A 23,720-nucleotide genomic window follows, 5' to 3' on the forward strand; every position below is an offset into this window, starting at 1 on the left:
TTGTAGTTGTGTATTGATAATGTAATTACCTTAGTAGCCATTGTCTAGTCGGTGACTAGCCGACTCCATGTAGATATACTGAGTCTTTCTATGCACATCATTTAAATGAACATTATCCATGCAGCTTGAAATTCATCCAATGGGAGAAGCGATCTTGTCCAACCAATCGATGAGGACGCAGTGTATCCAAGTGGAAGGCTGTGGCTATAAGAGAGGACTTCTTTAAGCCACCAGGTTGATGAAGGTTGATGGATGCTGATGGATCCAGTCTAAGCTCTTTGGAGCTGACTAGAGGATCAGGATATCTTATGGCTTCAATCTAGGGACTCTGGTGCCGGTTGGAGACCATATCCACAGCCTAGGGATTTCGATTCCGGCTGCCAGGATTGTAACATCAAACCAGGACTACCTAAGGAGGACACTCAGGTTGGGACAGTTCAGTCACCTGTTACAGACTTTGCAGACCTCAGCCAGCTTCCTAAATCTGGCATTATTCCTTTCTCGGTGGGTGCCCGCCAAAAGCGGGGTGCTGCTGGATTGGAGTGAATAGCCCTGGAACCTCTGAGGCATGGACATTCTAAATCCCTGGTGAGCCAGCGGAAGGGTGAGACTCTGTTGCCTATTACATTTGTGTGTTTTGCTGGTTATGGGGTATGTGCCGTTAATTGTTTGGGGATCCAATAAAGTCTAATTATTGTGGTTCCCTCACCCTGTGTTGTCTGAGTAGTGTTATGCCCACGGTTAAGGAGGCCGGCGTTCAGTTGGGATGAGCCCTGAGCCACGCTGTCTTTCTAAAGGCGGCGGGTTTTAGTGGACGAGAGCACCCACTGAGCCCCGTGTCTTCACAACCACCATCTTTGAAAAGCTCCAGACCGCCTTTGAGACCCGCACCGAAGTCGAGCTACGAATGCAGATCTACCACTGTCGGCAGCGACCCACACACAGTATCAGAGACTATGTCCTGCGTCTGCAGACGGCCCTCCAAACCCTGAAGCGGGTGGATACCATCATCGAGGTCGACAGCAATAAGATGTTGGTGGAACAGTTTCTGCGGGGACTGGGGTCCGCTGAAGACCGCAAACAGCTGTGGCTGTGGGCCCTGGAGCACCCTGAGCTGGACTTTGCGATACTGAAAGAACAGGCCATAAAGGCCCTGCAACCCCTTGATGTTGGTGTTCCTGACGTGGCCCCTTGGCTGGCCAAATCAGCTCCATTCTCGGTGGCGCCCCCGCTCCTGGCCCTGCCGGCCCCTGCAGCACCCGCCGGGGGGAGAGATGAGCTGGCCGAAAAAGTACAGCACGTGAGCGAAGACCTTGCCCGGGTGATCGCCGCACTCAAGCTTCCGCCAAGGGTCAAGCCTCCGGCAATGATCCAGCTCGCCGACAGTCCAGAGGACGTCCCTTGGATGCAGCGGAGGAGGAACACCGTCCTGTGGTATGGACCACCTGTGTGCTACAGGTGCAACAAGCCTTGCCATTACTCTAGGCGATGTCCGTTAAACGAGCAACCCCTGAGGCCAAGGGCCAATCCTCAGAAGTAGACCCCCATGGCCCAGCTGATTGGAGAGACCGGTTTGTAGGAGGCCGCCCCATCATCTCCCTGGCAGTGGACGGCGTCTCGACCATGGCCCTGTTGGACACTGGATCGCAGGTAACCACTATGTCTTATTCATTGTACCAGCGATATTGGGCCGATAGTGAACTTGCCCCTCCCGATGATAGCATGACCGTTATTGCGGCCAATGGGCTCCCTATGACCCAAGTGGGACTCAGGGAGGTGACCCTGACTGTGGGACGGACCCAGCTGAAACGCCAAGGGATGATTGTGGTGCTGAATGAGTCCAGTGACCGTAACCCAAAAGTGGTCCTAGGGACCAATGTGATTGAGCATTGTATGGGAGAGGTGTTGAGCTTGCTGCAGCAATTGTCTTCCACTACAGGAGGAGGAAGGCAGAGGGCCCTGCAGCGTGAGATCCGGGCCCTCCTGCACCGACAGCAAGTAAACTTGACGGGTGGAGAGATTGGTGGAGTGCGGGTGATGGACGCAGCCCCTTTAGTGGTCCCGCCAAGGAGCAAGATGATGATTTGGTGTAGAGCCGCTGTAGGCTCCCAGGGACAAGATTACCCGGCGTTGGTGGAACCCTCGCCTTCAGAGCACTGGCCACAGTAATGGCAGCCAGGGGGGTGATTGACGTCAAGAAAGGGAGAGTGCCTGTGAGAGTGCTGAACTACGGGGAGGAAGAGGTTAGGCTCCCTCGCTACACCACCATAGCCAAGCTGTTTACCATGAACCCTCACACCATCCATGAGACTACCCACACTACCCCTACACACAACCTGGGTAGTGACACACCATCTATGCCACTAGAGGAGTGGTGTCAGGAGTTACATGTCGGCATTGAGTCTTCCCCGGTACACTACAAAAACGTGGTATACAGGGTAGTACAGGAGTATGAGCAGGTTTTCAGCAAGCACCCACTAGACTTTGGGAGAATTAAGGGGGTTCAACATCATATCCCCACAGGCATATACCCACCCATTAAAGAAAGGTATAGGCCAATACCACCAGCACATTATCAATGTGCCAAAGACATGTTGAGGAACATGAAGGAGGCAGGGGTCATCCAGGATAGTTGTAGTCCCTGGGCAGCCCCATTTGTGCTGGTAAAGAAGAAGGATGGTACCATGAGAATGTGTGTGGATTACCGGAAGATCAATCAGATAACGCACAAAGATGCCTACCCTCTCCCCCGCATTGAAGAGTCGCTGGCTGCACTAAAAACTGCTAATTATTTCTCTACCCTTGACCTTACCAGTGGATACTGGCAGGTGGCGGTTGCACCGGAAGACCGTGAGAAGACCGCATTTGCTACCCCCATGGGACTCTGCGAGTTCAACAGTATGCCGTTCGGGCTGTGCAACGCCTCGGGGACCTTCCAACGGCTCATGGAGTGCTGCTTGGGGCATCTCAACTTCGAGACTATGCTATTGTATTTGGATGATGTGCTCGTGTATTCCAAGACGTATGAGGCCCACCTGGAGCACCTGGCAGAAGTGTTCGCAGCCCTCTCCAAGTACGGGATGAAACTGAAGCCCTCTAAGTGCCATCTGCTGAAACCTAAAGTGCAATACCTCGGACATGTGGTGAGCGCAGAAAGTGTGGCCCCGGATCCAGAGAAGATCGTTGCCATCCAAAGCTGGCCACGACCAGCCACCGTGAGGGAGGTGAGGCAGTTTCTGGGCCTGGTAGGCTTCTACAGCCGTTTCATCAAGGGGTACACAAAGACGGCCGCGCCCATGCAAGATCTCCTCGTGGGACAGACCAAGAATGGAAGGGCCTCCGGTCCCCCGTTTCTTTGGGGCGAGAAACATGAGGAGTCTTTCCATCAGTTGAAGTCGGCCCTGACGGGGGAGGAAATCTTGGCTTACCCGGACTACGGCCTCCTGTTTGTCCTCTACACCGACGCCAGCAATGTGTGCCTGGGTGCGGTCCTGTCCCAGGTACAGGATGGGAAGGAAAAAGTGATCGCCTACGCTAGCAGAAAACTCCAGCCGACGGAAAGGAACCCCGAAAATTACAGCTCCTTCAAGCTTGAGTTCTTAGCCCTTGTGTGGGCAATCACTGAGAGGTTCAAGCATTACATCGCAGCGGCGAAGTTTACTGCCTACACGGACAACAATCCGGTGACACACCTAGATACAGCCAAGCTGGGCTCCCTGGAGCAGCGGTGGATGGCTCGACTGTCCAATTACGATTTCACTATCAAGTACAGGGCTGGCCGCAAGAACACCAATGCGGATGCGCTGTCCCGAATGCCGCACCTGTCCGATGAAGGGGTGGAAGACGACGATCTTGAAGAAATCGAGCTACCTGCATTCCATCAGCCACGAAATGAGAGGCCCTGTGTTAACCAAAAACAGGTGAACATTGATCCGCTGCCTGGCCAGGGGTGGCAGGAAGCCCAGGATCAGGAACCTGTGGTCCAGCTGGTCAAAGCCATGATTGCGCAGGGCTCCTCCAGGATGGATCCCACAGCCCCTTCAGAAGCTCAGCGGCTGTGGAAAGAGAGAAACCGGCTGTACTTACATCAGGGAAAGCTGTATAGAGAAATGATCAATCCGAAGACCCATGAGAAGGTCCGCCAGGTAGTGGTTCCCCAAGCCAGTGTGCCCAGGGTCCTGCAGGCCTACCATGATGGCGCTGGACACTTTGGTTGGAAAAATCTGGAGATGTTGCTGAGAGAGCAGTTCTATTGGAGTGGGATGCGGGAGTCTGTGGAGGCCTGGTGTCGAGAATGTGGTTCCTGCACACTGAGAAGGCGGGACGAAGCCAACCAGATGGCCCCCCTAAAGCCGATCGTCACTCACCAGCCCCTGGAGTTGGTTGCCCTGGACCATGTCAAGCTCACGCCCAGCCGAAGCGGGTATACATATGCCCTGACCATTGTAGACCACTACTCCAGGTTCATGGGGGTTGTCCCTGTTAAAGAGCTGACAGGCCGTACTGCAGCTAGAGCCTTCCAGGCCTACTTCTGCCGACCACACGGTTACCCGGAAAGGGTACTCACAGACCAGGGCCCGGCCTTTGAAGCAGAGGTGTTCCAAGAGTTCTGTCGATTGTACGGGTGTAAGAAGATTCGGACTACGCCACATCATGCTCAGACTAACGGGATTTGTGAGAAAATGAATCACCTGGTCCTGAACCTCCTCAAGACACTACCGTTGGAGGAAAGGAACCTGTGGCTGGAGAAGTTGCCTGACCTGGTGGACATGTTCAATAACATCCCCTGCAGTTCCACCAAGTGGACGCCCGCATATCTGATGAGAGCTCGACCAGGGCGGCTGCCCGTGGACCTAGAAATGGATGTAGAAGCACCAGAAGCCCTTCCCTCCACTAACAACTGGGAAACCAAGCGGCAGATGCAGTACCGACAGATCCAGGAGTATGTGGAAAGAAATCTGCGCCAGAGCCGAGAAAAGCAAGAGCAGCACTTCAACAAGCGGGCTCCGGCTGCCCCCTTTGAACCCGGGGACGTGGTACTGAAGCGTAAGAGGAGGACGCATAAGCTCGACGATCAATGGGAAAGGACCCCGCATGTCATACAGCCCACTGGATGGGAGAACGAGAAGACCTGTCTGATCAGTCGGGACCAGGGGAAGACCACGGCTACCGTTTCCAGGGACCACCTGAAGAGATGCCCAGATCCCTTGAGGTTGGTGGATGAGGTTCCGGTCCCCATACCGAGCGGGGAAAAGAAGAAACAGGTGATTCATACCGTAATGGGCGACTTCCCAGTGGACTGGCCTATGCAGAATGGCGCGGTAATCGTTCCCGTGATAATGTTCCCACAACCCGTGGAAGAGAGAGACGGAAACGCCTGCCAGCGAGCCACCCGACCAAGCGCCCAGGGATGCACCTATACTGCGCCCCCGTAGGTCTCCACCTGCCATAGCCGACACACGGGAAGAGGGGCTGGTTGTCCCCTCTGTCTCATTGTCTCCCACTGACAACATTGGGCCCAGAAGGTCCACACGCCCTAACCTAGGTAGGCCCCCGATTAGGTACAGGGAGACTGCCATTTAGGGGTGCAATATGTTGATTGTGTAAATAGCTGAATGAATGAATGAGCACTTATCGCCCGAGGCTTTCACCTGATTTACTAGAAAATTAAAGTGAGGTAGCGGTTCCCAGCTACCATGTTAAAGTCCCTGTTGGGACCCTGACTGCCCGTACCTGTTGGGACTTTTGTTGTCCCTGTTACAAAGACAAGGCCGAGAACTTGCAGGCCAACCCAAAAACTTTTGGGCATGTAAATAATCCCTCCCCTTAACCGGCCGTCCGGTTTCACCGCCTCCGGAGAGGCAGACTGGAGGATGGGCCTGCGGGAAGCTGATGGCCGAGGCCCGCCACCACTACAACCGGTGGCCATCCTCCAAGTCAGGCATCCCCTGGACAGGGGGCCTCTGAAAGGACTGTGAAACCCGCACCCATCCCATTAAAACGCCTGGGCCCGTTCCTGGACTGGGGAAAAAGGGTGCTGCCCACTTCTTAGGGGCAGCATCAAGGTCTAGGTTGTTTGGGTGGGTGACTGAGGACCCGGTTTCCGTATTATTAAAAATGTTACCGTAACGTTCAAGTATGTGCCTCCCGTATGGGAAGATTCAAAAAGATAAAAATGTTAAAATGTTACTATTCTTGTATTGTTTGTCCAGTTTTCTATCTTTCAGAAAAGCAAAAATAAACCAGTGAAGGACGGGCAGCCCGCGGACGGTCTGCATTAAACCAAGCGGGAATGTGATGCCTTGGACTATCCAGGTCGTCCCAGGTAGTCACACACACAACACCACACCCCCTCCCGGTTAGGTAACACCAGCCAAACCCAAAACCCTTGTCACCACCCCCCAGGTTTGATGTCCACACCAGGGGGGCGGAGCCAGGCGGTTGGCTCCGTCCACTGAGGAGTTCACAGGCCTGGAGGCGGGAAAAACACAAGAAGGAGTCAAGTTCAGGCTCTGGAGGAGTCAAGTTCGAGTAGGAGTGTAGAGCAGACAAGTTCACAGGTAGACCTGCGCTCAGACCTGCCAAAGACGACTCCGGTGGCTGGGTTGGAGCCCAGTCACCCTTGGCAAGGAGGCAGACGGTGGTGGCCACCTGCAGGAGGCCTGGAATATGACCGGCGGAACCGTAAGGGACCGGGACAGGGTAGTGGCCCGTCGGAACCGAACCGGGGAGCCAACTTGATACCGGAGCACCAGGCAGGGTACTCAGACCCAACACGAAGCCCTGAACCAACAGGGCAGAGTCGAATCAACTGATTGCGGGCTGGACTTAAGGACCTACCCCACACAAGTCCCTTTAGAAGACAACAGCCCAACCATATCGGGTAAAGCCACCGCCAAGGCATAGAGACCCAAAGGGCCAGCGTCTGCGGGCAAACGTGCTCCTCCGGCATATACCAGTCGGGGAGCGGACTACCGGTGTCTAGGCACAGGAGTCAAGATTCACACACAGAGGTGCAGGAGAAAGGCGGAAATCACCAACCTAGTCTGGAAGAAGCTGCAGCCGGCTATGGGCCCAGTTCATCACTCCGTTAGGTTTACCAGCGACTCCAGTGTCTTGTGTCAGAGTGAGTACACCAGTGCCATCAGGCACCGCACCGCGCTGCATCGCAACACTCCACCCTGCACCCCCCGGCCCTCGCCTACCGGGCCCCGGTACCAACATCCCCTACCCACGGAGGGGTCAACAACTAGCTGCGCTATTACACCGCTCCCAGGATCCCCCCATACCTTCACCGCAGCGGTGGTATCTACAATCACCACAACCCGTGGGTGGCGTCACGAACTATCATTCCAAACCAAACACCTGTAGCGCCAACTCCCTTGCAGAGCGATGTGACCCCTGGGTCCATGAGAGGCTCGAGCCACCACCCTCAGTACGAGCACGCAGCCGAGCCCGCGGGGTGGTACACAGGCATAGAAGGACCTGAACAACTAGTACAAGAGACAAGCTACAGGGATGCATTGAACAAGCACTGGCCATGGGGAGTAGCAAGTCTTAATACCCAAGGTTACGTATTAGTGATATTCCGGACAGCTGTGCTGGCCCTTTAAGTCAAGGAGAGTGCACGTGCGCGCCCCCTAGTGTGCATGTGTGAGTTAGAGCCGAGACCCCAGGAGGAGAGGAAGGACACTGGGGCGCAGGTGGCTGCAGTGAGTGAGCTGCGCGGGGCCAGGACCGACGGGGAAAAGGTATGGACAGGGTAGCAGGAGAGCGGGCTTGGCGGGCAGCGTTGACCCCAGGGGTTGGAGCGACGGGTGGTGAGCAGTGCGGTCAGACCAGGAGCGTGACAGTTATACTGTGCTTGCGGGGGATAAATTGTGTAGGAGTAATTAACTGTGGGCTACAGCCTTTTGTATGAGGGCATTTATAACACAGCATGTGGGCCATGAAATGGATATCATAGTCAGTGAAAACAATGAGGAGCTTCATCGGTGGCACTATTCCTGTTTATATGTCACAATTAATTTCACTCACAGTGTTGGGAGGTATGCCCTTCTTTTAATTTAATTTTGGTGGCTCTCAATACAGAATATTGCGATAGAGCTCCATGGACACATCAAAGTCTCAGGACGACTCTCGGAGATGGAGAAGTGTGTCTTCACACACTTCACATCACAATAAAAAGGTGACACGATCTCCATAATTTGAGGTTCCTTGTTAATTTCACACTTCACCGTGGGAAATACTCAACTCTCCATCTCCCGGCCACACGGAGACCTCATTGGAGATGACATGTCCTTGTTAACTGTTTTATACCCTCTACCTGATATGACAATAGATTAACAGCTATTTGCATTTCTTATTTCATGTCCAGAGTTGGGTAAATTTGCTTGAATTACAATTGAGCAGGTGACAAGAATCTGGACAGGAAATTCGATTTGCATCAAATTTATTTAATTTGAACCGAATGTCATTATGCTATGGGGTTCTCAAAAAACATTACACTCTCCTCACCAGTTACCAGCTGACTAGGCCTCGGTGACAAGGGTTGAGATGTTCTGACCTAGGGCCCTCACAAAACCAAAAAGTGTATTACCCAGACCTCCAACGAAAAAGCCAACTAAGACTAAAGATCCGTATGAGGATGTCTGTTTCCCCACTTCAAGAAAGGAAGACAGTGTTTCTTCAGGAGCAGATTGGATGACTGACCAGGGAACTACAGGTGCATCTCAATAAATTAGAATATCATCAAAAAGTTAACTTATTTCAGTAATTCAGTACAAAAAGGGAAAGACATATTATATAGAGTCATTACACACAGAGGGATCTATTCCTATATATTATATAGAGTCATTATACACACAGGGATCTATTCCTATATATTATATAGAGTCATTACACACAGAGGGATCTATTCCTATATATTATATAGAGTCATTACACACAGAGGGATCTATTCCTATATATTATTTAGAGTCACTACACACAGAGGGATCTATTCCTATATATTATTTAGAGTCATTACACACAGAGTGATCTATTCCTATATATTATAGAGTCATTACACACAGAGGGATCTATTCCTATATATTATATAGAGTCATTACACAAAGAGGGATCTATTCCTATATATTATTTAGAGTCATTACACACAGAGGGATCTATTCCTATATATTATTTAGAGTCATTACACACAGAGGGATCTATTCCTATATATTATTTAGAGTCATTACACACAGAGGGATCTATTCCTATATATTATTTAGAGTCATTACACACAGAGGGATCTATTCCTATATATTATATAGTCATTACACAAAGAGGGATCTATTTCTATATATTATATAGAGTCATTACACACAGAGGGATCTATTCCTGTATATTATATAGAGTCACTACACACAGAGGGATCTATTCCTGTATATTATATAGTCATTACACACAGAGGGATCTATTCCTGTATATTATATAGAGTCATTACACACAGAGGGATCTATTCCTGTATATTATATAGAGTCATTACACACAGAGGGATCTATTCCTATATACAGTGCTGGCCAAAAGTATTGGCACCCCTGCAATTCTGTCAGAGAATACTCAGTTTCTTCCTGAAAATGATTGCAATCACAAATTCTTTGGTATTATTATCTTCATTTAATTTGTCTTTAATGAAAAAAAAAAAAAAGTCATAAAGCCAAATTGGATATAATTCCACACCAAACATAAAAAGGGGGTGGACAAAAGTATTAGCACTGTTTGAAAAAATCATGTGATGCTTCTGTAATTTGTGTAATAACAGCCCCTGTAACTTACCTGTGGCACCTAACAGGTGTTGGCAATAACTAAATCACACTTGCAGCAGGTGACATGGATTAAAGTTGACCCAACCTCTGTCCTGTGTCCTTGTGTGCACCACATTGAGCATGGAGAAAAGAAAGAAGACCAAAGAACTGTCTGAGGACTTGAGAATCCAAATTGTGAGGAAGCATGAGCAATCTCAAGGCCAAAGTCCATCTCCAAAGACCTGAAAGTTCCTGTGTCTACGGTGCGCAGTGTCATCAAGAAGTGTAAAGCCCATGGCACTGTGCCTAACCTCCCTAGATGTGGAAGGGAAAGAAAAATTGATGAGAGATTTCAACGCAAGATTGTGCGGATGGTGGATAAAGAACCAAAATAAATGAAGATAATAATACCAAAGAATTTATGATTGCAATCATTTTCAGGAAGAAACTGTGTATTATCTAACAGAATTGCAGGGGCGCCAATACTTTTGGCCAGCACTGTATTATATAGAGTCATTACACACAGAGGGATCTATTCCTATATATTATATTAGAGTCATTACACACAGAGAGATGTATTCCTATATATTATATAGAGTCATTACACACAGAGGGATCTAGGTCACGTGTTTATTTCTGTTCATGTTGATGATTATGGCTTACAGCCAATGAAAACCCAAAAGTCATTATCTCAGAAAATTAGAATAACTACCACACAACACCTGCAAAGGCTGCTTAAGCATTTAAAATCGTCCCTTAATCTAGTTCAGTAGGCTACACAATTATGGGGAAGACTGCTGACTTGACAGATGTCCAGAAGGCAGCCATTGACACACTCCACAAGGAGGGTAAGCGACAAAAGGTCATTAGTAAAGAAGTTGGCTGTTCACAGAGTGCTGTATCCAAATATATTAATAGAAAGTTGAGTGGAGGGAAAAACTGTGGTAGAAAAAGGTGCACAAGCAACCGGGATAACTGCAGCCTTGATAGGATTGTTGCGAAAAGGCCATTCAAGAATGTGTGGGTGATTCACAAGGAGTGGACGCTGCTGGAGTCAGAGCTTCAAAAGCCACTACACACAGACGTATCCAGGACACAGTAGTCAGAAATGTGAGCAGCAATGAGAGTGTGTGTTTATTTGTAACCTTTTGCTGGCAGGTTACCTCTCCTGCTGCAACTTATGCTGCCTGTCTGCTGTTTGGTGCCCTACATACCACATCTTCAGCCCTGTGATCACTCTAGGCCAAGGCTTTTGGCCTAGAGTGCATGTGCAGTTGTGATGCCCTGGACTAGTCAGGTTGTCCCAGGTAGTCACACACAACACCACACCCCCCTCCCGAGTAGGTGACATCAGTCAAACTAAAAACCTTGTCACCACCCTCCAGGTTTGATGTCCACACCAGGGGGGTAGAGCCAGGTGGTTGGCTCCGCCCACCGAGGAGTTCACAGGCCTGGAGGCGGGAAAACACACAGTGAGGTTCAAGTTGTAGAAGAGAGTAGTCTAGAGGAGGTGGAGAGCAGTCAAGTTCACAGGCAGTCCTGTGTCCAGGCCTGCCAAGAGACTACCAGGTGGCTGGGACAGAGCCCAGTCGCCATTGGCAAGGAGGCAGACGGTGGTGGCCGCCTGCAGGAGCTGGGATTACAGCCGGTGGAACCGTAGGGACCGGGGTCAGGCGGTGGCCCGCCGGTACCGAACCGGGGAACCGATTGGAAACCGGAGCACCAGGAGGGGTACTCGGACCCAGTACAAAGCCCTGAACCGACAGGGTCGAGTCAAATCAACTGATTGCGGACTGGACTTAAGGACCTATCCCACACAAGCCTCGCTAGAAGACAACACCCCAACCATGTAGGGTAAAGCCACCACCAAGGCATAGAGACCCAAAGGGCTAGCGTCTGCGGGCAAACGGGCTCCTACGGCATATACAAGTCGGGGAGCGGACTACCGGTGTCTAGGCATAGGAGTCAAACATTTACACACAGAGGTGCAGGAGAAAGGCGGAAACCACCAACCTATACCGGGAGAAGCTGCAGCCGGCTGCGGGCCCCATTCATCACTCCGTTTGGTTTACCAGAGACTCAAGTGTCTTGTTTCAGAGTGAGTACACCAGTGCCTTCAGGCACCACACTGCACCGCAACACTTCACCCTGCACCCCGGCCCTCGCCAACCGGGCCCCGGGACCAACAACCCCTACCCACGGAGGGGTCAACACCTAGCTGCGCCATTACACCGCTCCCGGGAGCCCCCATACCTTTACTGCAGCGGTGGTGCCTACAATCACCACAACCCGTGGGTGGCGTGACGAACTTACATCCCAAACCAAACCACCGCGGCCCCGACCGTGGAACTCCTCACCCAAATCCCCGCGTGTAGCGCCAACTCCCTTGCACAGCGACATGACCCCCGGGTCCGTGAGAGGCTCGAGCCACCACCCGCAGTATGAGCACGGATCCGAGCGGCTTGGCGGTCGCAGCCGAGCCCACGGGGCGGTACACAGTGACCGCCAAAGCCTGGAGTCAGAAACTCTGGTCAGAATTTCACTCTAGGTTGTCGGGACTGCATGTAGAGTGAAATCCGGGTCTTGTTTGCTGCTGGAAGCCTCACTCTAGAGCAGGGGTCTCAAACTCAGCTGGGTATATGGGATGCATATAACAAAAATAATTTGGGGGGCCGCATTCTTCGCTAAGTGGCGTTTTTAGTGGTACCATTTATTTCTCTTTACAACTCTGGATCACTGTTTTTGAACAGATTTTGCACTTCTTTTGTTTTAATATAAAAAAGCATTTTTAATGGTAAAAAAAATAAATCATGCTTTATTTTTATTTTTTTAAATTTTGTCCCATTCTTGTAAGTAACATTACATTTAGCACCATGTAGTAATTTTGGCCAAATCTTGTAGTAATTTTTCCATCCTTGTCCTTCATCTTTTAGTAATGTACCACATCCTGTTCCCCTTCTTGTAGAAAAGGGCCCCATCCTGTAGTAATGTGGCCATCCTGGTCACCATCCTCTAGTTATGTACCCAATCCTGTTCCCCTTCTTGTAGAAAAGTGCCTCATCCTGTAGTTATGTGCCCCATCCTGTTGTAAAGTGCCCATCCTAGTCTCTGTAGTAATGTCCCCATCCTGGTCCTCATTTTGTAGTAATGTCCTCATCTTGTAGTAATGTGCCCATGCTGGTCCTCATCTTGTAATAATGTGCCCATCCTGGTCCTCATCTTGTAGTGGTCCTCATCTTGCAGTAATGTCCCCATCCTGGTCCTCATCTTGTAGTAATGTCCCCATCCTGGTCCCCGACTTAGGGTCCACTACCCTGCCGTGCTTTCGGTCCCAGACCGGTTATTGAACTCGAGCTGCTGACCGTTCTCCAAAACTAGGTCCAGGCACCCAGTCCCAATACCCTGTGACCGGGTCTCCGACTCCTCCGGGCCCAGACCACCGTCTGCAGCCCAACCTCTAACACCAAGGGAGCCACAAACTCCCAGCTCCTCACTACTCGAGGGCTACTACTCAACTGACTCTAAACTCTGCTCTCCACTTCCTTTCTCCCACCAGTCTGCCTGACCCCTATGTGGGCGGCCCTATTTCGCTCTGCAGCCAACTGGTGTGTCTGACAGGGTGTGGTGTGAGGTGTGGCTGGGATTTTGGATGCTGATGGAGGCAGTACTACAAGTTTGGAACCCAGAACCATGGGGGGTTGAGTCCTGCACTAAGAGGTAAAGAGCGTGCAGTACCCTGTGACGACCTGAATAGTCCAGGGGCGTCACAAGGATCCGAAAGCACACCTTCTTCTGACATATCTGGGATGTTCCTGTTCTCACAGGTCTGGCTAGCTCCAGCATCACCCAGCTTAACTCCACAGTGCAGTCTATGAAAACCATTCTATCTTCCTGGGCTTCCGCATCTAATCCTCCTCGTAGAGGAGGAGGGTTTGCCAATATGGCGGGATTCAAGCTTGAAGCTTTCACATGCTTGGGGAACTCACACCTGGGACAGTCCTTTGTCTTATGTGTGTGGCACCCTGGACTAGCCAGGGGCCACAGGTAACAACACACACACACCCCCACCCCCAGCAGGTCACAGCAGTCATCTCCAGTGAGACCTGATTTCCTCCCTCGGGTTCAGACAGACACACCAGGTGGGCGGAGTCAGGCTGATGGACACGCCCACCGAGGAGTCTAGCTGGTCTGAGGCAGGAAATAACGGAGACAAGTCCAGGCAGAGGAAGGGAGAGGAGGTGTGCAGAGTGGCAGAAGCAGACAGGGGCCTACGTTGGAGCCTAGGACCCTCTTGTAGTCAGTCAGGCAGATGGTAGTGGCCATCTGCAGGGGCCGGGAAGACAGTCCTGGTGGAACCGTAGGTAGCCGGGACAGGGTGAGGCCCGTCCGGTACCGAACCGGGTAGCCAGCTGGAAACCGGAGCACAGGAGGAGCATATAAAGAAAGTGCAGGGAAGGACGCACACTATTAGCCTGGAGTCAGGGGAGAAACTACATCCGCCGGCTGCGGGACCTGTCCATCCAGCTGTTTGTTTTACCAGAGACTCCGTATACGTTATTGGCTGAGTGAGTACCACCGTGGCGTCTGCCCCCGCGACCCTGCACCTCACCAAACCCTGCCATCCACTGTCCAGTCACCATCACTGGGCCCCGGGACCACCAAATCCCCCTACCCACCAAGGGGAGAGAAACATCTCGGCTGCTCCCTGTCATCGCTCCCGGGATCCCCCGTCCAGAGCAGCGGTGGTGTCCCAACCTCACCACAAACCGTGGATGGCGTCACGGACTGACTTCCCAAACCCAAACATTATCCCCTTTCACTCACGGGCGAGGAGCGCCGCTCGAGTCCCCGGATCCGGCCCACCGCTCGAGCCACCGAGCAGCAGCAGCGCCGGACCCGAGCGTGGTGAGCACAGCGCCCTCCCCGCCCGCGACATGTGCTAATTTCTTTTGGCCCATCACCCACTGAAAGGGGCCTTGACTGTTGGGGGACAACCATTCAGACCATAGGTCTGCTGTAGTCACACGCTGGGCTCCAACTGACTCTCTTGAAAGAACTGTCTTTCCTTACATGCTATCTCTCCCACTGTTAGTCCCAACTTTAATTGTGACGCCCTGGGCAAGCCAGGGGTCACAGGTAACTACATCACCACACCCTACACCCCGGTTAGGAACATCAAAGCTAAAACCAAAAATCCTTGTTGCCTTCCTCCAGGGGATGATGTTCACACCAGGGGGTAGGTCAGGCGGTTGGTCCCGCCCACCGAGGAGTTCACAGTCCTGGAGGCGGGAAAAGCAACGGAGAGTAGTTTTGGACAGGAAAGTGGAAGGAGCAAAGCAAAGTGGGAGTAGAGGAACTGTGAGACTGAGTCCGGGTGTGTGCCCCGGACAGAGACAGCAAGGTTAGCAGACGGCAGTGACCGTCTGCAGGAGTGGCTGATCGGAGTTGCCGAAAGTACCGTGGACGGGTGGTGGCCCGGCGGTACCGGACCGGTACACAAAGAGAGGCCAGCACCATTGGCAGGGGCCTTTCGGATCCCGGCAAGGCTTGGAGTCGCCGTAATTTGCCAAATCCGTCAGTGAAGGGGACCTCCAGGTTTCCAAACAACTAAGTCCCGATTGAAGGCAAAAGTCCAACCGTATGAGAGAGACACCGCCACCACAAGAGGGGCTCCTCCGGCCCATATCCAAGCCGGGGAGCGGGTTACCGGTGGGAACCCATCGGAACCAACAGAACTACTAGGTGCAGGGATAGAGACAGTCACCGTTAACTACCGGGGAAAAGCAACAGCAGCCGTCCGTGGGAACCGTCTTTCCAGCCGTGTGTTTTACCATGAACTGTGTCAATGTCTCAGGCTGAGTGAGTACCACAGTGCCGTATGGCACAGCGCTGCCCCCGCGTCCCTGCACCTCACCAGGCCCCATCACCCGCCTGCCATCCCGTCCTACCCCATCACCGGGCCCCGGGACCACCAACCCCCTACCCACGGAGGGGAGGACTAACAACTTAGCTGCTCCAGTCACCGCTCCCGGGATCCCCGTTCAGAGCAGCGGTGGTGTCACTAAAATCACCACAACCGTGGGTGGCGTCACAGACAATAACCAAATCCCCACCACCAAAACAACCCCCCTTTCACTCACGGGCGAGGAGCGCCGCTCGAGTCCCCGGAATCCGGCCCATCGCTCGAGCCACCGAGCAGCAGCAGCCGCAGAGCAGCGGCGGCCGGACCCGAGCAGTGGGAGAGCACAGCGTTGCCACGCTCCTCCCCGCCCGCGACATAATTATTTCTTGCCCTATTGTCAGTACAACTACATACTAAATTGTTACCCATTACACTTCACAATAGCGCGATTGGTGTCTTCAGAGCGGTGAATCCTTCTGCCCGAAGCTGTGTTGCTGCAGGCTGTCCTTCAGTCTCTGGGCTGGTCTAGACTCTGGGCACAATTCCTGCAAACAATCCATGAGGACCGTCTTTCTTCAGAAACTGGGTTCTCTCATCAGGCTGTAGACATGGACCTTTAAGGAGGGAGCTTACATTCACATAAACCTTATCTAGGATTCTCACCTCCAGCACGAAGCCAAAGACCCATACATGGTCTTCAGCTGCACGAGGTTTTCCCAACTAGAGTTGTCCCGCTTGGCCCACACCCACTTTTCTTTCTCTTTCTTCAGATCACATCTGCGATCCATTGCGCTCTGGGAATTAGGTCACACCGATTCTAAGGCTGGACCCTGGACCTGGTGCAGTCCCTTACAATGTATCTTGGTCGATTCATTCAGATCACACTATCCTGGTTCCTGTCTTCCTATGTCTGTCTTCCACAGGTCACCCACTTCATGAAGTCTTGATGACCATACACAGACCATATGTCTGCTGTAGTCGCACGCTTTGCTCCTGCTGACTCGAAGGAAACTGTGTCTTTCCCTACATGCTAAGGCTATGTGCGCACTTACCGGAATTTGCCGCGGATTTTCTGCGGATTTGCTGCAGAAAATGTTCATAACATCTCTGCAGTGAATCACCAGCAAATCCTATGGCAAAAAAAAATCATGTGCGCACTAGGCAGATTTTGACAGCTGCATGTTTTGCTGCGGGATTCCCGCAGCAAAAACAATTGCATGTCACTTCTTTTCCGCAGGTAGCTGCGGGTTTTCACTATTCTAATGTAAAAATCCCGAAGGGAACAGCCTTCGGAAAAACCGCACCAATTCCGCAACAAATCCGCAACAAAACGCGACAATCCGCATGCGGATTTGGGTGCAGATTTGATGCGTTTTTTTTCCGCAGGTGAGGAAATCTTTGAGAGCCTGCGGAATTTACGCAAGGAAATTTCATTTCCCAGTGCGCACATAGCCTAAAGCATTCTAATTGTGGGCTAATCCCAACTTTAAAGGGAACCCGTCATCAGAAATTTAGCTTGAAACCTAAAAGTTTCTCCTTCTGCAGCTCCTGGGCTGCATTCTAGCAGGTTCCTGTACTTTTTGTGGCCCCTTTTAAACCAAATTAAATACTTTATAAACTTGTACCTTTTCCTATGTAAAGTTTGTAAATCGTCCATGGGGGCGGGCTCTCTGCTGACCGTTGCTGTTCCTCCAGCACATTGACGCCGTCCCCCCACGCTCCATTTCATCCATCAGGACGCCGCCCACTGCGCCCGAGGTGCCGCCCACGCCAGGATCGCTGGTGACGTGTGTCACAAGGACGAGATTATGGGCGGCGCTGTGATTGCATTGCAAGTGCCCGCCCATAATCTCGTAGACGCGCTTTCCCCCACTGCCTCCAGCGTTCTGCGCAAGCGCTCGCCGGCCAAATGACCCGACGTCACCTCCTTCCCATCTTACCCTGCAGCAGGGCAAGATGGGAAAGAGGTGACGTTGGGTCGTCTGGCCAGCAAGCACTTGCGCAGAACGCTGGAGGAAGAGGGGAAAGTGCGGTCACGAGGTTATGGGCGGCACTTGCTGATGACACTCACAGCGCCACCCATAACATCGTGCCTGCGCAAAACGTCACCAGCATGTATAGAGAAACAAGAAGTAGGCAAGGAGCACTCAACTCACCAAATAAGAACAATAATAACAAAGATTTTTAATTCAAAAATTTATTTATAATCATATGAGTGCAAAACACCATAAAACCAATTAAAAACAAGGACATCTGTCCCATAGACTCAGTGCATAAATGTAAATGCTAAAGATATAATATTATAAATATAGCAGTACAATAGCAATATATAAAACAAGGATGTTACCCCATGAGCCCAATCTTATAGTGCCAAGACAATCAAACGGCAAAATACAATCATACCAGTACAGAAACAGGGAACAAGGGTATATGAATGAGGATCACAATAGCCCTGAAAGACCAATATTCCCTAATAGCAATACTGCACCCAGAAAAATATCAAAGAGGTTCAGAGGGGATAACACCTATCTTTAGAATAATGCGTAAGTCATGGAAAGTGTCAAAAAGAGGTACCAGCCCGACGCGTGTCGCTCAACAGAGCTTCATCAGGGGAGGTAGTGAATCTAGAAAGAGAGCACACATATAAATACAGAGTATAATTAACATAATGAAGTACCGGTGTGGCAGCAAGTCAGGCTGTGTGATCGATATCAGCATGAAGGGCGAGCAGGAAGTAGGTCAGAGTGCAGCCACCAGAGGCTCCCTCCAGCCATCCGAAATAAGACAGAAATACAGCGCATGTGACTCGCCCACCCCAGGTCTATGGGACACCCGGTGCCGGGCCGGACTATTCCGGGGATCGTCAGTGGTGGCGGGGCCCGACTCCGTGGCCCTGGTGGGTGTCAGTTTAAATATGGCTGGTGACTTGGGAGCAATTAAAGTATTTGTTTCGTGACGCCACCTGTGGTTTGCGGCTATTAAGCCGCCGCTGCTGTGTGAGGCCTCCGGGGTGATGGTACGGCAGCAATGGTGGTACTGCTCCCCACAGGTGGAGCGGTGCCCCGGGGACACTGTTAGTGCTCGTAAAAGTCTATGGTGTTGTGTGAATAACACGGTGCAGGGCCGACAGGCAATGAAAGAACCAGTCACAAACAACAGTTTCTTTACCTTCTCCTCTTTTACTTTAAGAACAGTCCAGTCAGTCCTGGGAGACCGTCACAGGTGGTGAAGGGGATCCGGTGGGCCTGGAAGTACTTGGGGTGATCTTTCTGGCCAGCTGAGTATGAGGCCTACTCCTGTTCTTTTCTTTACTATGATAGGACCCTGCTCTCTGGATCTAGCAATGGCCCTCTCGCTGCTGGGACCGGTGGTACGTCCCTTTCCCTCTGTGGTAGGCTGCGCAGGCCCTCTCTGGTGCTTCTCTGCTGGAGTCCTCACCGGGCCCTGATGCTGCAGCTGTACCTTCGGGCTGTTTATGGGCCAGGTGCTTGCAGCTATCCTGCCCTTCGGATTCGGCTACCAGGGAATATTTTAAGCCCTGGTGGCCACAGACTCCGATGTCCGAGTCTCTTCTCTGCCTCTCTGCTACTCCTGCTTCCCTGGGCCAAGCTGCTCCAGCTCTAGGCCCCAGATCCACAGGACAGCACACTCTGCGTCTGCTCGCTATCACTTCTCTCTACAGACTGACTACTACTTCCTCCCTCAGGTCAGACTTGAGGAATGCTCCCTGGAATTCCAGGTTCAGAGCTCCCCCTGCTGGCCGGAGGGAGAACTGCGTTAGATGTTAATCTTGCTGGCCAATGGACCTCCCAATTACCTCCAGGCTCAGCATTAACCCTTTGGAAGGGCAATGCTGTTGTGGCGACCAGGTCCTGGGGCGCCACACTCCCCCTTAGTTAAATTCAGTACTCCCGGACTGTAGAACAAAATATAATATGTTAGAACATTTCATCCCATTATGGGAGGCGCATTACTTAAACGTTACAAACTTAAACACTACTATTAGAGTCCAGTGTGGCTCCCTGCCGGGTGTCCATTACACTGCTCCATGGGGGACCCGCCGCGATCAAACCTCCAACGTGGCTCTGGGCGTGCGTCAGAGCATTGATGACCCCACTCTATGCACGCCGGACGGGTTTTTCTTCAGGGGTGCTGAGCACACTGGTGCTAACTATGTACAGCTAGGTGTTGGCCACCCATAGTCCAGTGGCCCAATTGTCCATTTACTTAATCACCTAAAACAAAACATTACATACAGACATTTTCACAGAACTATTTACACTCTGTTAGGTATTTTACTTTCTATGTTCTATACCTTGGAGGGGGCTGTCCCCGAGTGCTACGTTGGGACCGGCGTAGCTCTGGGGTTTGTCCCTGACTACTTGGAGTGTCTGCCCCCTCCGTGTCACTGGTAGGCCTAACCCTGACAGGTATGCGTGTTGGTTGCCTACGGGGTCTCAGATTCGCCAAGGGTACGGCAGGTTCACCACTGGCAGGGGGTTGATTCTCCTGTTCCACTGCTGGCGTGTCATCTCGTGTTGGAGCGGACGGTTCTTTAGGTGGATCTGGAACCTCTTCTGTTTCTGGCTCGACCAACTGCGGGAACGTCAAGACTGGTACCACAATGGCATTGTTTATTCGGGTCCAAGTTTTGGGGAATTTTCCAAGGATTGTTTGGATCATCTCTTCCTCTTTTTCTTGACTTTGGGGACTTTCTTGTACTTCTTCTACTTCTTTTTGGGTTCTGCACCGTTCAGGGCACGCTTTCAGGCGGTCTCGAGAAACTGCTTGATAGGTCTTGCCTTCATCTTTGCTTATGAGGCATACCTTACTATTGTCAAAGTTGGAGGGAATAATGGTGTAGGGTTCATTCTCCCACTGATCATCTAATTTATGCGCCCTCCGCTTTTTCTTGAGGACCTGTTCTCCAGGTGCTAAGGGAGTTGCTGGGGCCGTTTGATTGTAGTTCCGTTCTTGTCTCGTTCTTGCTTGGGACAGGCTCTTTTCTACGCATTCTTGAACTCTGCGGTACTGCTGTTGTCGTTCTGCATCCCAATCTTCTATCTCTTGAACTGCTTCAGGTGACACAGTTCCCATCTCCAAGTCTACAGGTAACTTGCCAGGTCTTGCTCGCATCAGGTAAGCAGGGCTGCAGTTGGTCGAATTTACTGGGATATGGTTATACAGGTCTACCAGATCTGGTAACTTCTCTGGCCATTGGTTTCTTTCTTCCAGCGGTAGAGTCTTGAGCATATCAATAACCACATGGTTCATCTTCTCGCACAATCCATTGGTTTGGGGGTGGTACGGTGTTGTTCTGATTTTCTTACAACCGTACATGTTACAGAACTCTTGGAACACTTCTGCCTCGAATGCAGGACCTTGATCAGTCAGTACCCTTTCAGGGTAACCGTGAGGTCGACAAAAGTATGCCTGAAATGCTCTAGCTGCTGTTCTGGCTGTCTGGTCCTTCACAGGCACTACTACCAGGAAACGAGAGTAATGGTCCCCAATGGTGAGGGCGTAAACATAGCCTGACCGGCTTGGTGTTAACTTCACGTGGTCCAGGGCCACCAACTCCAGGGGCTGCTTCGTGACAATTGGCTGTAGGGGAGACCTCTGGCTGGCATCATCTTTCCGCCTCAGGTTACACGGACCACAGTCTCGGCACCACTTCTCGACTGTCTTTCTCATGTGCACCCAGTAGAACCGATCGCGGAGTAGGGTCTCCAACTTCTTCCACCCGAAGTGTCCTGCGTTATCATGGTAAGCTGCTAGGACCATTGGAGCATCCCTCTGTGGGACCACTATCTGCCAGACGAGTTCATTTGTTCGCCAGTTGACATATCTCTTGCAGAGCTTGCCTTGGTATGTGAACAGTCGTCCCCTCTCCTTCCACAGCTGCTGGGCTTCTTCTGGAGCATCTGGGCCAAGATGGGTCTCAGCTTGTGCTAGCTTTTCTTTGACCAATCGCACGGCCGGGTCACAGTTCTGTGTCTCTTCCCAATTATGGTGGAGTAATGGGGTGACCGAGATCTCGTGCTGGCTCGAGCGATTCTCTCCTACAGCATGCTCACACTGGGAAACACCTTGGTGATGGAAACCCGGTAACTCTATCTCTTTGAGTTCATCCAGGTCTTCTCCAGACTCGGGTAAGTGAGGCATTCTGGACAACGCATCAGCATTGTTATTCTTCTTGCCAGCCCGGTACTTGATGGTAAAGTCAAAGTTAGACAGCCGGGCCATCCATCGCTGCTCCAACGCACCTAGCTTGGCTGTTGCCAGATGTGTCAACGGATTGTTGTCCGTGAAGATGGTGAACTTGGCCGACGCCAGATAGTGCTTGAAGCGTTCAGTCACTGCCCAAACAACAGCGAGGAACTCCAGCTTGAAGGAACTGTAGTTTTCTGGATTCCTTTCTGTGGGACGAAGCTTCCTGCTGGCGTAAGCTATCACCTTCTCTCTGCCTCCCTGCACCTGGGACAGAACTGCTCCCAGGCCCACGTTGCTGGCGTCTATGTACAGTACAAACGGCTGGCCATAGTCAGGGTAGGCCAGAATTTCTTCTCCCGTGAGAGCCCCTTTTAGCCAGACAAAAGATGTTTCTATTTGGCTGTTCCATTCAAATGGAGGGCTTTGCTTCTTAGCCTTCTTGGGCTGGCCCACCAGGAGATCTTGAAGAGGCGCTGCTATCTTGGTGAAACCATCAATGAACCTTCGGTAGTAGCCCACCAGCCCAAGGAACTGCCGCACCTCCTTTACCGTGGTGGGTCTTGGCCAGTCCTTGATTACGGTGACTTTCTCCGGATCAGGTGCCACACCTTCTGCGCTGACCACATGACCCAGGTACTGTACCTTTGGCTTCAAGAGGTGACATTTGGACGGCTTTATCTTCAGGCCATACTCCGACAAGGACTCAAACACTTCTGCTAAGTGCCTCAGGTAGTCTTCATAAATCTTGGAGTAGACTATGACGTCATCCAGGTACAACAGCACGGTTTCAAAGTTGTGGTGGCCCAAGCAGCACTCCATCAACCTTTGGAATGTCCCTGGGGCGTTGCAGAGCCCGAATGCCATACAGTTGAACTCGCAGAGGCCCATTGGTGTCGTGAATGCAGTCTTCTCCTTGTCCACCTCTGCCACAGGAACCTGCCAATACCCACTGGTGAGATCCAAGGTGGAGAAATAGTTAGCTGACTTTAAGGCTGTTAGTGACTCCTCTATTCTGGGTAGTGGATAAGCATCTTTATGTGTAATGCGGTTAATTTGTCTGTAATCTACGCACATTCTCATTGTACCATCTTTTTTCTTTACGAGCACTAGTGGAGCTGCCCAGGGGCTACAACTATCTCTGATAACCCCAGCCTCCTTCATTTCCCGTAACATTTCTTTGGCACGCTGATACTGTGCTGGGGGTACAGGGCGGTATCTCTCTTTAATGGGATGATGATCACCCGTGGGGATTTGATGTTTAACCCCTTTTACCTGCCCAAAATCTAGGGGGTGTTTGCTGAAGACCCGCTCGTACTCCTGTACCACCCGGTAAACCCCATGCTTTTGGTGTGAGGGGGTGGAGTCGGTGCCCACATGTAATTTTTGGCACCATTCTTCCAGCTGCCCCTTGGAGCCATTGTCTTCCGCCTGGTCGGACGGGATCAAGGGTTCCACTGCTTTGATGGTATTGTTACTGACAGTGTACAGTTTTGCTACAGTGGTGTACCGGGGCAATTTGGCTTCCTCCTCCCCACAATTCAGGACACGGACGGGCACTCTCCCCTTACGGACGTCTGCTACCCCTCTGGCTATCAGGACTCCAGGCCTACTGTCTGAATACACCGGTTCTACCAAGGCATGGTAATCCTGACCCTTGAGGCCTATTGCTGCCCGACACCATATCAACATTTCACTTCTTGGGGGTATTGCAATGGGGAGGGGGTCACTTACCCTCACACTGCCAATTTCTCCTCCGGCCAGCTCTACCTGCTGCCTCCTCATCAGGGCTCTGATCTCCCTCTGTAGGGCATGCTGCTGCC

At 51.6% G+C, this 23,720-nt stretch overlaps 1 long non-coding RNA gene across 1 annotated transcript in view; it reads left to right on the forward strand.

The window, feature by feature from the left end:
• Window positions 1-7,671: 7,671 nt before the first annotated feature.
• Window positions 7,672-23,720, forward strand: part of LOC142302117 (uncharacterized) — a 76,061-nt gene continuing 60,012 nt past the window's right edge. The window contains exon 1 of the long non-coding RNA XR_012752933.1: window positions 7,672-7,751. This is a non-coding gene — a long non-coding RNA (uncharacterized LOC142302117). The remainder of the gene's footprint in view (window positions 7,752-23,720) is intronic.

This window comes from Anomaloglossus baeobatrachus, chromosome 4 (genome assembly GCF_048569485.1).
Source record: "Anomaloglossus baeobatrachus isolate aAnoBae1 chromosome 4, aAnoBae1.hap1, whole genome shotgun sequence".
Classification (NCBI taxonomy): Eukaryota; Metazoa; Chordata; class Amphibia; order Anura; family Aromobatidae; genus Anomaloglossus; species Anomaloglossus baeobatrachus.